Raw genomic sequence first — 11,345 nt, forward strand, 5'->3', positions numbered from 1 at the left:
GTGTGTATTATTGTAAATATTGTATCAAGCTGCACTTATAAATCTCCATAGACAATATGATTATTTGTTGGGTGAAGAAAATGTGCATGAGTATATATGGTTTTTATTGTAAATATCGTAATGAGTTGTGTTATAAAGCTATAGTAAACAGTGTGTTTGTCATGTTTCAGCAAATGATCATTGTAAATACAACAACGAGCTCTATTATAAATCTCCATGGGCAGTATGTTGTGTTTTCAACAGTCTTGTTGGTTAAAGGTATCATTGAACGCTGAGGATGGTGTTCCCCCAAAGGGGAGGCTTCTGTAACAGCCCTGGTAAAAATTCATGTAAAAATATATAATAATACCATGGTCATGGGACATGCGTTCTAAGCTGAATGGTAGGAAAAGCATCCTATCAGGTGTTCATTCAGTTTATTATGGCTAAGGAAATTGTAAAAGGCAATGGAAAATGCTTTGGAAAGGCATGAGGCATTTATTGGAATTTTATTTATGAAATAATGGAATTAGGAGAAAAGGAAGGTGAAAGGTCACAAGTTGCATGTGAGGAGGAAATTGAAGGAAAATAATGGAAAATGAAGAAAATAGACGCGTAATTGATCAAAAGTCTTCTGAGGATCAGTGCGTGGGCTTGGTCAACGTAAGCTTGGTCAGTTCAGTTTTGGAGCTCTCTCATTATTCTCTCTCTCTCACTCTTGGACACTTAAATTTTTCTTGGAGCACTCTTGGAGAGTGTATAAAACTTGGATTTTTGGAGTAAGAAGGAAAAATAAGAGTAGGAAAGTGCAAGAGTACATCGGGATCAGCACTACAGTGGGTTTTGCTTGCAGGTACCGACATCCATGTATGTTTTCCTCACTAGTTTTGGCATGCATGGCACATGCATGTGGTTTCTTGGTTATGATCTGTCATTGGCATGGAGGATGACCAAGATTGACAGTGGATTTGCCTAGCCTTGCCATTTCCTGGATAGCCATGGTGTTGTGGGTTTATTTCTTTGTTTTTCTAGTTTGTTCTCATGTTTCCTTTAGCTTGGGTTGAGTTATTAGTTCCTGGAAGCCTTCGTTGGACAAATTCTCAGGAAGCCCTATAACGGCTTAGGTTGGGTTATTAGTCCTGGAAGCCTTGGTTGGAAAAACACTCTGGAAGTCTTGTAACATCTTGTGTTGAGTTACTAGTCCTGGAAGCCTTGGTTGGAAAAATGATATGGAAGCCCTTGGTGGGTTGAGTTACTAGTCTTGGAAGACCTAGTTGGACAAATGATCTGGAAGCCCGGGAAAAGTTATGGGTTGAGTTATTATTCCTAGTGCCTTGGTTGGAAAAACACTCTAGAGCCTGGCAGCAGCCAAGGGTTGAGTTACTAGTCTTGGAAGCTGGGTTGGAACAAACGCTCTAGAGCGTTGGAAGGCTTGGGTAGAGAGCAATCTAATGATGGTTTTTTGATGTCCAACCTTGAGGTGGAATCATTGTTTGATGGGTTGAGGTGGATGGCCTCTAGAAGCCCTGGATGGTTTTGGATTGATGTGTTCTATGATATCCCACATTCATGCTCGAAATATGGCACGGGGATTAATGGCTGAAGAGAGATTTGGCTCAGCCATTCTACAGTCGGGTGGAACGTGGTAGTCCCATACCGGGTTGGATTTTGCATCATTAATATGAGGTTATTTCTCCTTGTTATCTCATGAGTATTATACTAGTTTATATGTGGATTATATGGTTATTGTTTCCTTGGGATTTCCGTTGTTATTATGTTGGTTACGAATATGTATTATGACAGTGGATATGTATGGCTCTCTTCATGTTTCTATTTGTAAATGAATAAACAATGTATATATGACTGAATAGATGGTATTGCGGCTAATGATGTAAGGAAGAAATGATTCTTAGAAATTCTTAGATAAGTATAAGACCCCTACGTTCATATTTTTTATTTAAACCCATAGATTTCATTCATGCCAAGTGTTTGACAAAATGTCAGTCCCAGTTGGGGATGTTCAAGCCTAGTCCTGGAGTTAGTTTTTGGTTTATTAGTCTTGTCACCATATGTTTAATGGATTCCAGAAGTTACAACAAGTTCTAGGCAGTGGCCGGAATTCTAGGCTTGAAAAGTGCCTTTAATTCCCTGGACTTTGGCACAGGTCTATTGGAAATAGTCCCTGGACGCAGGCATGCAGGCTTGTGGGAGCATCCAGAGCTCTCTGGATGTTGGCATGCCCATAGCATGGGAGCGTTTAGAGGTTTCATAGCTTAAAAATGTAGTGTGACTGAGGGGTTGGTTAGAAGAGAGGTTGGGATGGTTCATAGGATTCCTATTATTGATGTTGAAGGTTTGTATGGTGTCAGTTCCATTTCCTTAATGTGACATAGGAGGTCAAACCAAATCATAGTAACTTCTTGTCACATGTTTACCTCGATTGGTTGATTACTTAGGTAGCTGTGGGAGGAGGGTGTTACAGTGTTACCCCGAAGCCTTCCCTAAAAGCCTCACCCTACTTCCTGGTTTACAGTAAAGAAGTTATCTTGCATCTGAACCTGTATCTTTCGTCCTTGCAACTCTCTCAAGATTCACAAGGTAAACCTTGCCTCTTGGTTCAGAGAAGGATATATACACTACTTAAACTTGAGGACGAAAGGCACAAGGCCAAAGAACATTTTTTCATAGATCATAATCATGTAAAGCATTGGTTTGACAGAAAATCCATAGGGGAAAAGAGATTTGTTGTGGGCGACTTAGTTCTAAAATGGGATAAACCCCATGAAAACAAAGGTAAACACACAAAGTTCCAGCCTTTGTGGATTGGACCATCTGTTCTTGTTGAAAAGCTCGACCATAATTCCTTTAAGCTAAAATCATTAGATGGGAGGATTGACCCCTTTCCCGTAAATGGTCGAGATTTAAAACATTATTTCCAATAGAAGCTACAAGTTGTGCTTCATGTACAGTTGTTTTCCTTCTTTCCTTTTTTTTCCTCATCGTTTTTCTATGATGTAGTCATCTCGTGTTGCGTCTTGTTGGTCAATCAATGTACATAAATAAGACCCTTGTGTAAATTGCATTGCTCAAGAGGATTTGTAGTGTAATAAAAGAGAATTGTGACAACCACAACACTTGGCTTTCTGTTGTTCTCCTTCTTTGTTTGGGAAATTCCATAGGTGTAGCTAAGTCCATATGGAAAACATGATTCTTCCAATAGGATAACATTGAGGGAATATATTAGATTCGTGCCTATATTTTTATCTGAACGGATCCACTTGGTATAAGTCTACTTGTGTTTTAATGCTTTTCCAATATAGTAGAGAAAAGTAATTGTTACTCTTATATCTCCGCTCTTGGCCATAAACTTACTCTGAATATTGGTTTTGCTTTTCGACCTCAAAAATAAAAAGGGAAAAAGGGATAGAAGTTGATAGCCGGAGATCCTACGGTGAAACATTTGAAAGTAAAAAAATGATTGATCAGGAGTGAGTTTTCAGTTTTACTTACAAAATTGAATGTGGAAAGAATCTTTAGATCGATATTTCTACTTGAATTCTACCCCCTTCCAGTCCTAAACTTAGATCCTTTTTGGGGCTGAATGCACTAATTTCTCCAAGAGGTAGGAGAAGTCAATCTAGCACAATATTTTTTCCCTTGGCTTTAAGAAAAAAATTAAAAAAAGGAAAGAGAAAGAAAAAGAGCATCTGGAAAAAATCGATTGATTTCTATCAATAGGGCGGCTAAAAAACTGACGCATAAAATAGCTAACACAGGCGCTGTGGAAAGATAGGTCTTTAGATCTTGCATTGTAAATTCTCCTTATTGATCATAATGTGTAAGTGATTCAACCGTATCAATAGTATAGTTATGAATCCTAGAGAAAACTCGGAACTGATGAATATATATATATATAATGTGATCCGGGCTGTGGTCCTATTTATAGAAAAGGAAAAAGATGTTTCATCACCATAATTAATAGTGATATTCTAGATAATAGACCTTACATGTATAAAGTCTTTTCACTCACGAGACCGAAGAGAAATGAAGGTGGAAAAATGTGGGAAACATATTTCGAATTCTATAAAATAAAATTAAAATAACATTGTCTAATGATTAGAAGGGATGTAGCGCAGCTTGGTAGCGTGTTTGTTTTGGGTACAAAATGTCGCAGGTTCAAATCCTGTCATCCCTACCTTTCCCTTCTTTTCTATGGAAAGAAAGGAATGAAATATCATTTGATATCGATTCGACGGGAACATCAAATAATTGAATCGTATCAGATGCGAAAGTGTTTTGCTCTAAGAGTATCAACAAAATCTAATGCAAGAAAATTAAAATCAGAGGTCTAAATATACTTCTCTAAAGGGGAAACCTCCTTTGCTCTCAATAAGTCATGATAACTCTTCCACTCTTTGAAAATAATAAGTGCCAATGCACAATTCTATTGAAATAAATAAATAAAGGGTGAAAGAAGATAAAGGCTTCATGTACAGGCAGGTGAAGCAAGTGACTTTGCCGAGTTACTATCCAGGCTCGCCGGAAGTGAAGCAACATTTACGCTCCTAAAGTGAATCCTTTGAGGTACTGTCTAGACCTATTAGCAGTGGAGCAACACCAAATATGAAAACTCATACTCTTGAAATCATAAACTCATCATACACATTACCCTTTCCTGTATCGAAACAATTGTGATATGGTGTATCTCCTATATGTGTTTCAACCAAGTAGAGAGAAGTAAGATGTTATGCATAAAAAAAATGTTAAAGGGGGAACTTGGTGCAATCAATTCTTCCTAAAGGTTTGTCCATCAACCAAAAACTTATCTCGGATAGAGAATCTGAAGTTCGCCCAGTGTGTTTCCAAGTGTTGTCTTCGCTACAACACCATCCAAAAATTTCACTACATTCAAATTTTGGAGCCTACTTCATCATCATATCAAGTGGCACCTACTTCTTCAAGTTTTTATCATTTTTATTTATATGTTATAAGTGTTATTGAATGTTCTCAAGTGTCATCAAATTGATTAGAAAATATCTAGGTGCATTTCATGGTCGCAACATCTTTGTGTTATCAAATGATACTTTTGGGTCGCAGTCGCACACATCTCACTAGTAGTAGTAGAGGAACATGTAAAAAGTGGTGTTTTTACATATATTCATTTTTTTTCAATCTTTTCTAAGCTTTCTCGATGAGTTAGTGTGCGTCATGCTTGGTTCTGTGTCTAAAATCATCTTGTTCACCCATTTCCTTATCACCCAGACTTAGACATTTTTCGGTTGCAAACCGAGCCCACTAAGGCTAAGAGCACAAAAGCACACTCTGAAGCCTTGGTGGGAGAAATTTTATTGTTCGGAATTGTGTCTTGCGCCCTCCTTGCGTGTTAGTGTCATATAGTCATAGTAGTCAAAAAATAAATTTTGTCTTTCAAATTTTGTCAAAAGCATAAAGTGTGGCTATGATCTTGTGGGAGATTAAGCTTTAGGTCCTAGGGGGAATAAAAAATTTACTATCCATTGTAAATATATCAAATTGTGTCAAGAGTTACAAATATGGTCTTTTTATCCCAAGGGGTCAAGATAGTTAGGTCTAGGGGTCAAAATTACATCAAATTATCATGAGAAAGGTTGTGCTGCCATGATTTGTCATCATGGGCATAGAATTATAGGTGTCTTGAGTCATTTTATATGTCAAATCATGATTTTTCATGACATCACCAAAGGTACAATGGTCAAAATGGAAATTGTTGTGCTTTTGCTACGTGCTACACTTTGGTCTTTCAATTTCAAACCATAATTATCGCCATCAAAATCCGCTCTCGGCCACTTTGGGAGGTTATTTGTGGTAGTCTTAATACAAGTTTTATCATATCTCCATTATTCCCATCACAAGTTTGTTGGTGGTTGTGTTTGGATGCTACACAAAGGAGGTAGGGGAGTGTCGTGTTTCTCTCAACCCGGTGATCAAATCTCACCCTCAGGTGCAAACTCAAGTTCATTTCATTTCCTTGATCTTGTATGGTTACCCAATTACATGTATGAGCTGAGAAAATGTCATAGAAACCTACAAGTCACATGATTTCATCATCGCTTCATTTTTTCCATCATTGTGCTTTTTCCACTCGCTATGTTTTCTCCTAATCGTTGTGTTTTCATCATTGTTGCATTTTTTGTGCTTCTTTTTGCCAAGTCTACATTTTTTTTTTCTCTCTGGAGCATCCATATGCAAGGTGTGTCATGCCTTTGAACCAAATTTAAAGCTCCTATCATGATTTTTTGTGCTTTAGAAGTATTTGAAATCTTATCTCCTCATGCATTGCATTTCTGGCGTTGCACATGTCTTCTGAATTGTCTTCCACTAAAGTCAAAAAAGTATTAGTTGTCTTAGGGTTTATAATAGGTAGCTGTGTTGATTGGTCTGTGTTATACAGGGTTTACTTCTTAATTTTCTATTAAATATCAAATTTGAGGCCTCTTTTCATTTTTGTTATCACTTGTTGCACAAATTAACTTTCCATTAAAAACCCCATAGTATCCCCTGCTGCATATAAGAAACCATGTCAACTCCAGAGGGAAGAAATCACAAGGGAGGTGCTATTGTCATATTTGAACCACAAGACCTCACATTCATCAATGCAGACCCAACTATTAGAGTTTCTTTTGAGCATGTGGGATGTATTAGGTTTTGTGAAAATATTCAAGGGTATAATGCATAGCTTACTAAGGAGTCTTCCATGAGCTTTGATGGGTTGGAGGTTAAGGCTAGAGCACTTACTTTTATAGTTATAGAGGTTTAAATAGCCACTGCAATGAAGATTTCCCTTCATGGAGAACAATGGTTCAACAGTATGCCCCTTGATATTGCACATTATAAATATTTTTTGAATCTTGAGTATAGAGACAGGGAGTATGGAGTTATTGTTCCTAAAAAGTATCTACTTGAACATAACAGCAAGATTTTGCAAGCTATTCAGAGGTATTTCACATGTGAGGGGAGGTTTGGAAGGATTTACCAATACCATTTCAGACTCTTGATGCATTTTACTGGGAAGATTCCTTTGAATTTACCCTTCTATCTATTCAGGAGTCTCTGTAAGATGGCTAACAAAGTGCAAGGGAAACAAAGTAAAGTGGAACCAAGACTTTTCCACTTCTCTTTAACGAAGTTGTTGGTATTGCAGGAGCTGAATAAAAGAAATCAATCATGGCAGTCATTTTTTGATTCTTTAAAGTTGGTGGATGATGTGTCGACTATTCCCTTGAGCAAGACAGAAACACACTTAGTAGTGGTAAAGGACTTTCAATCACCAACTGGAAAATTTGAATGTTGCAAGGGGTAAAATAACACAATTTTGACTTTTGACTTTGCCTAAAGTATGCTTGGTTATGGGCTTGAATTTTCAGGTCATAATGTTTTTTCTTATAGTCCATCTTGCAACCATAACTAATCAGGATTCTAAATTCATGTTGGGAAGAAGCAATTTTCACAGTATTTTGTACCCTAGCTATCCTTAGGGTTAGGGTTTTTGGTGTGGTGATGCACATTTTTCATTTTTGGTGAAGGAAGGCTTGAAAGGGTTATACAGCATGATTATTGTAGTGTCAGCATCATCATCAACATGTGCAGTTTTTCCAGGAACATCACTATCACTCAAATCATAAAAACATATGGCGTTGCACTTTTGAAAATGTCATTGCATTTTTTGCTATAGAAGAATTTGTCGAAGTTTAAGGCTTTGTGTGGTAAACGAAAATTTACAAAGGGGAGAATATCCATGTTCAAACTTGTTTACACATGTTGGAGTCATCAAGCAGCTCAGAAGTCAACCAGAGATATTACAACCATGGAGTGGTGTGTTTCCTCGTTGTGTTTTTACATCTCTATAGAACTAGGGAGTTGTGCAGGGACTAGCGATGCGCTTCCACACAGACTTCGTTTTGAACGAGTTTAATGTAATTTGTTTTTATGCTTTTACTAATTGTAATAAAGCATTAAGTACCTCACAAGCTCATTTTGGGGTTGAAAAGTAATTAGAAATTCTTAGAAAATATTTATTTATGCAGTCCCTAGTCTTTAGCAGTAAGTTCTATTTTCATTGTAGAAGTTAGAAACTGAAATCTTAATGAGGAATTCGACCCCTAGGGGTGGGAATTGACTCATTTTGGCCTATTTATGATATGATTGTAAAGGAGAAAATGTTTGTTCAAGTTAAGGAGAAAGAGGAATTGTATTGCACTTATTTTTGAGACATTTTTACAATGAATGAAATATAGAGGTTGAATTTGCAGGGATTATTGAGTTAGTTTTCTATGGAGATGTGCTTCATTTATTTGTAAGTTATCTTCTATAACAAATAATACTTTGATATATATATATATATATATATATATATATATATATATATATATTCTTGTTTAGTTGAAACAAAGATTTGATTCAGAATTCACTCTAAATAGTGTTTTGCTTTAGTTTTGCTAGACACTTATGTTTTTTGTTGAAATGACAATTAGAATTCATCTTCATGATTGATGCTCTTTTTTCATTTTCCATTTTCTCTTCACTCGCCTTCCTACAATGAACGCAGACTAAAAAACTCTAAAGAGACTACCAACCTCACTCTTGTGGACTCTCAATTTTCTCTTTGTTTCATTGCTGCAAACTTAATCAGGTAGACATGACGGTATTCCCAATGGATTTGGCTCCTTTCCTACTAGAAAAAAATTAAAATTCATACCCTATTAAGCACTATACCTATCCTAATATCTAATAAAATGAACTTCGTAGATAAATAGGGCCCTCTCTAAAGTTAGAAGGGCTAGATTCTAGCTTACAAGTGGTTTTGTGGTTACCTCGGAATTTCTCTCCTCAACCTAGGGAAAATTACAGAGAGCTAACAGGGCACACTCCCAAAGCATGAATCCCCTTCCTTGTTCCAAATTTCACCCTCCAAAATGACCAATTCTTCCTTAAGTGCACTCCTTCGACTCGAACAAGTGTGCCCTCCTTGAGCGCACTAGTGCATCTTGAAGAACCTAAACTCAATCCTTCAACCTTCCCCTATGCACCCTATGTCCTCTTGAACTTCTAGAGTGCAATAACACACTCTGAAGGAATGAAGCTCCAACCTTCAGCCTTCAAGAGTGTGCCATGTGCCTTTCTTGAGGCCTCTTAAGCACATGAGCACACCCCAAAGGCATGAAGCCTCAGCCTTCAGCCTTTAGGAGTGAGTCATGTGTCCTCCCTCTCTCCCTTGGGTGCACAGCATACTTGGGAAGCCCCAAGCCTTCCCTTTCATCCTTTGGACTTATGACATGTGCCCTACCTTGATTAATTTCTTCCCTTGAGTGCATGAGTGCATGCCAAAGCCCCAAAGCTCCTCATCTTCATCCCTTCATCCTTTGAAAGTGCGCCCATGCACCCTAAAGCATTTTTTACCCCTTTAAGCACACCAAAAAGGCATAAACATGAAAATCTACACAAAACATGGTATAATGGGATATTTTCAAGCTGACGGTTGCTCGTCATGAGTGATTGCAGGAATAGGTATTCTAGGGACATCATGGCAATCATACACGAGGAATATCGAGCAAAAAGGATAAATAAAGGAAGCACGAAAAGAACCAAGAACACACCTAAAACTTGATGATCGAAACACCCCAGATACTCCAACATTGAAGCCCCTTTGGAGGGTGAAAGCAAGATGATTAGAAGATGAAAAAAGAGGAAATATAGTGGCAGTTATGTCACCTGTAACACCTTCCTCCCATATATACCCAAGAAACCAGCCAACCGGGGTAAACATGTGACAAGAGGCTACTATGATATGATTCAACCTCCTATGTGTCCTTAAGGATGTGGAATCGACAAAAACACATCAAATATACCCTCCACGCCAACAACAACACTCCCAGGACCCATCCCAACGACACAGGTATCATGCTCCTAGGTCCCACTGAGTTTTTCAGCTATTAAACCTTTGGAGGCTCCCAAAATCCTACATGCCTACATCGAGGGACTATTTCCCGCAGACCTATGCCAGAGTCCATGGGATTTAAGGCACTTTTTAAGCCCGGAATTCTGGCCATTGCCAAAAACTTGTTGTAACTTCTGAAATCCATTAAAAATGTGATGACAAGACTAATAAACCAAAAACTATCTCTAGGACTAGGCCCAACCATCCCCAACTGGGACTAACATTCTATCAAACACTTGGCATCAATGCAATCTACAGGTCTAGGATACAAGACAAAGCATGAATGACTGAAAACTTTTACGAGACATGACAAGAAGGATCGACACCTTCTCCCTTGAGCTATTATGACATCAATTAGGTCTTGCATATCATTTTAATAATTACAAGTAAATACATGAAATAACCATGACATGAACCAGTCATTTAACCATGCTTATAACTACCATCAAACCATGAAAATAACAGTGAGATAGCAGCCATTAAATCCACATACAAATAAGTACAAAAGAAAAAGAGCTTAGATTTTATTAAACATAAGAAAATCCGACCAAGTTCGGGACTTCCACGTACCACCCGACCATAGACATGGCTGAACTAAATATTTATTTTAGCCAGTCACCCCCATTCCATATTCCAAAAATTAATGTGGCATCTCATGGATAAACCAATCCAAAAACAACCAAGGGAATCCAGAGGTTAAACCAACTCCACCCTCACCAAACTGTGATCACACCAAAACCAGTGCTCCGATCACAAAACCAAACTGAACTTGGAATGCCATCCCAAATCCATCACTATCCTTGAGTAATTTTTCATCTCCTTATCTCTTGGAATTTACTGCAATCCAATCCCACATCACTAGGCCCTAAACCAAGACACCTCCCTCAGGATTTACCGTGTATCCTGCCAAAACCAGTCACTAGATTCCTAGGCCTTTGGGAATGAACCTTGAGACCACCTCTGCCCCGAATTCTGAAATCCATTCGAAAATTCCAAAGCTCAAAATCGGGATCAACATCCCAACACACCATGGGATCTAGAAAAAGGCAAGGCTAGGCTGAAAACCATTGTCATAACCTGGAAAAATCATGCTACCAACAGCACGAGAAGCATACACCAACATGCATATCCATGCATGTCAAAACTAGCTAGCAAATCACACATGAAATATGTTACCTGCAAGTATTCATGTTGAAGTTGCTCGATCCTTCTCTTCCTTGCTTGATCCTTACTTTCCTTCCTTGCTCCAAAGCTAATAATGAGAGAGAGAGAGAGAATAATGAGAGAGATCCAAAACTGAATTGACCAAGCTTCACTGACAAAGCCTCACATTGACCAAGCTTTCCAATTGATCCTCATAAGCCTTTTTATCAATCAGACCTCTATTTTCTTC

The 11,345-nt window shown here is 38.0% G+C and overlaps 1 non-coding gene across 1 annotated transcript; it reads left to right on the top strand.

Annotated features, from left to right (window-relative positions):
* The first annotated feature begins 4,100 nt into the window (after positions 1-4,100).
* On the top strand, positions 4,101-4,174 carry TRNAP-UGG (transfer RNA proline (anticodon UGG)). Its single transcript has one exon. It is a non-coding gene; the product is annotated as a tRNA-Pro (tRNA).
* Positions 4,175-11,345: the final 7,171 nt, after the last annotated feature.

The sequence above is a fragment of the Pinus tabuliformis genome, chromosome 4_2, assembly GCF_031772625.1.
Source record: "Pinus tabuliformis cultivar Carrire ecotype Pingquan chromosome 4_2, CPIR1, whole genome shotgun sequence".
Lineage (NCBI taxonomy): Eukaryota > Viridiplantae > Streptophyta > Pinopsida > Pinales > Pinaceae > Pinus > Pinus tabuliformis.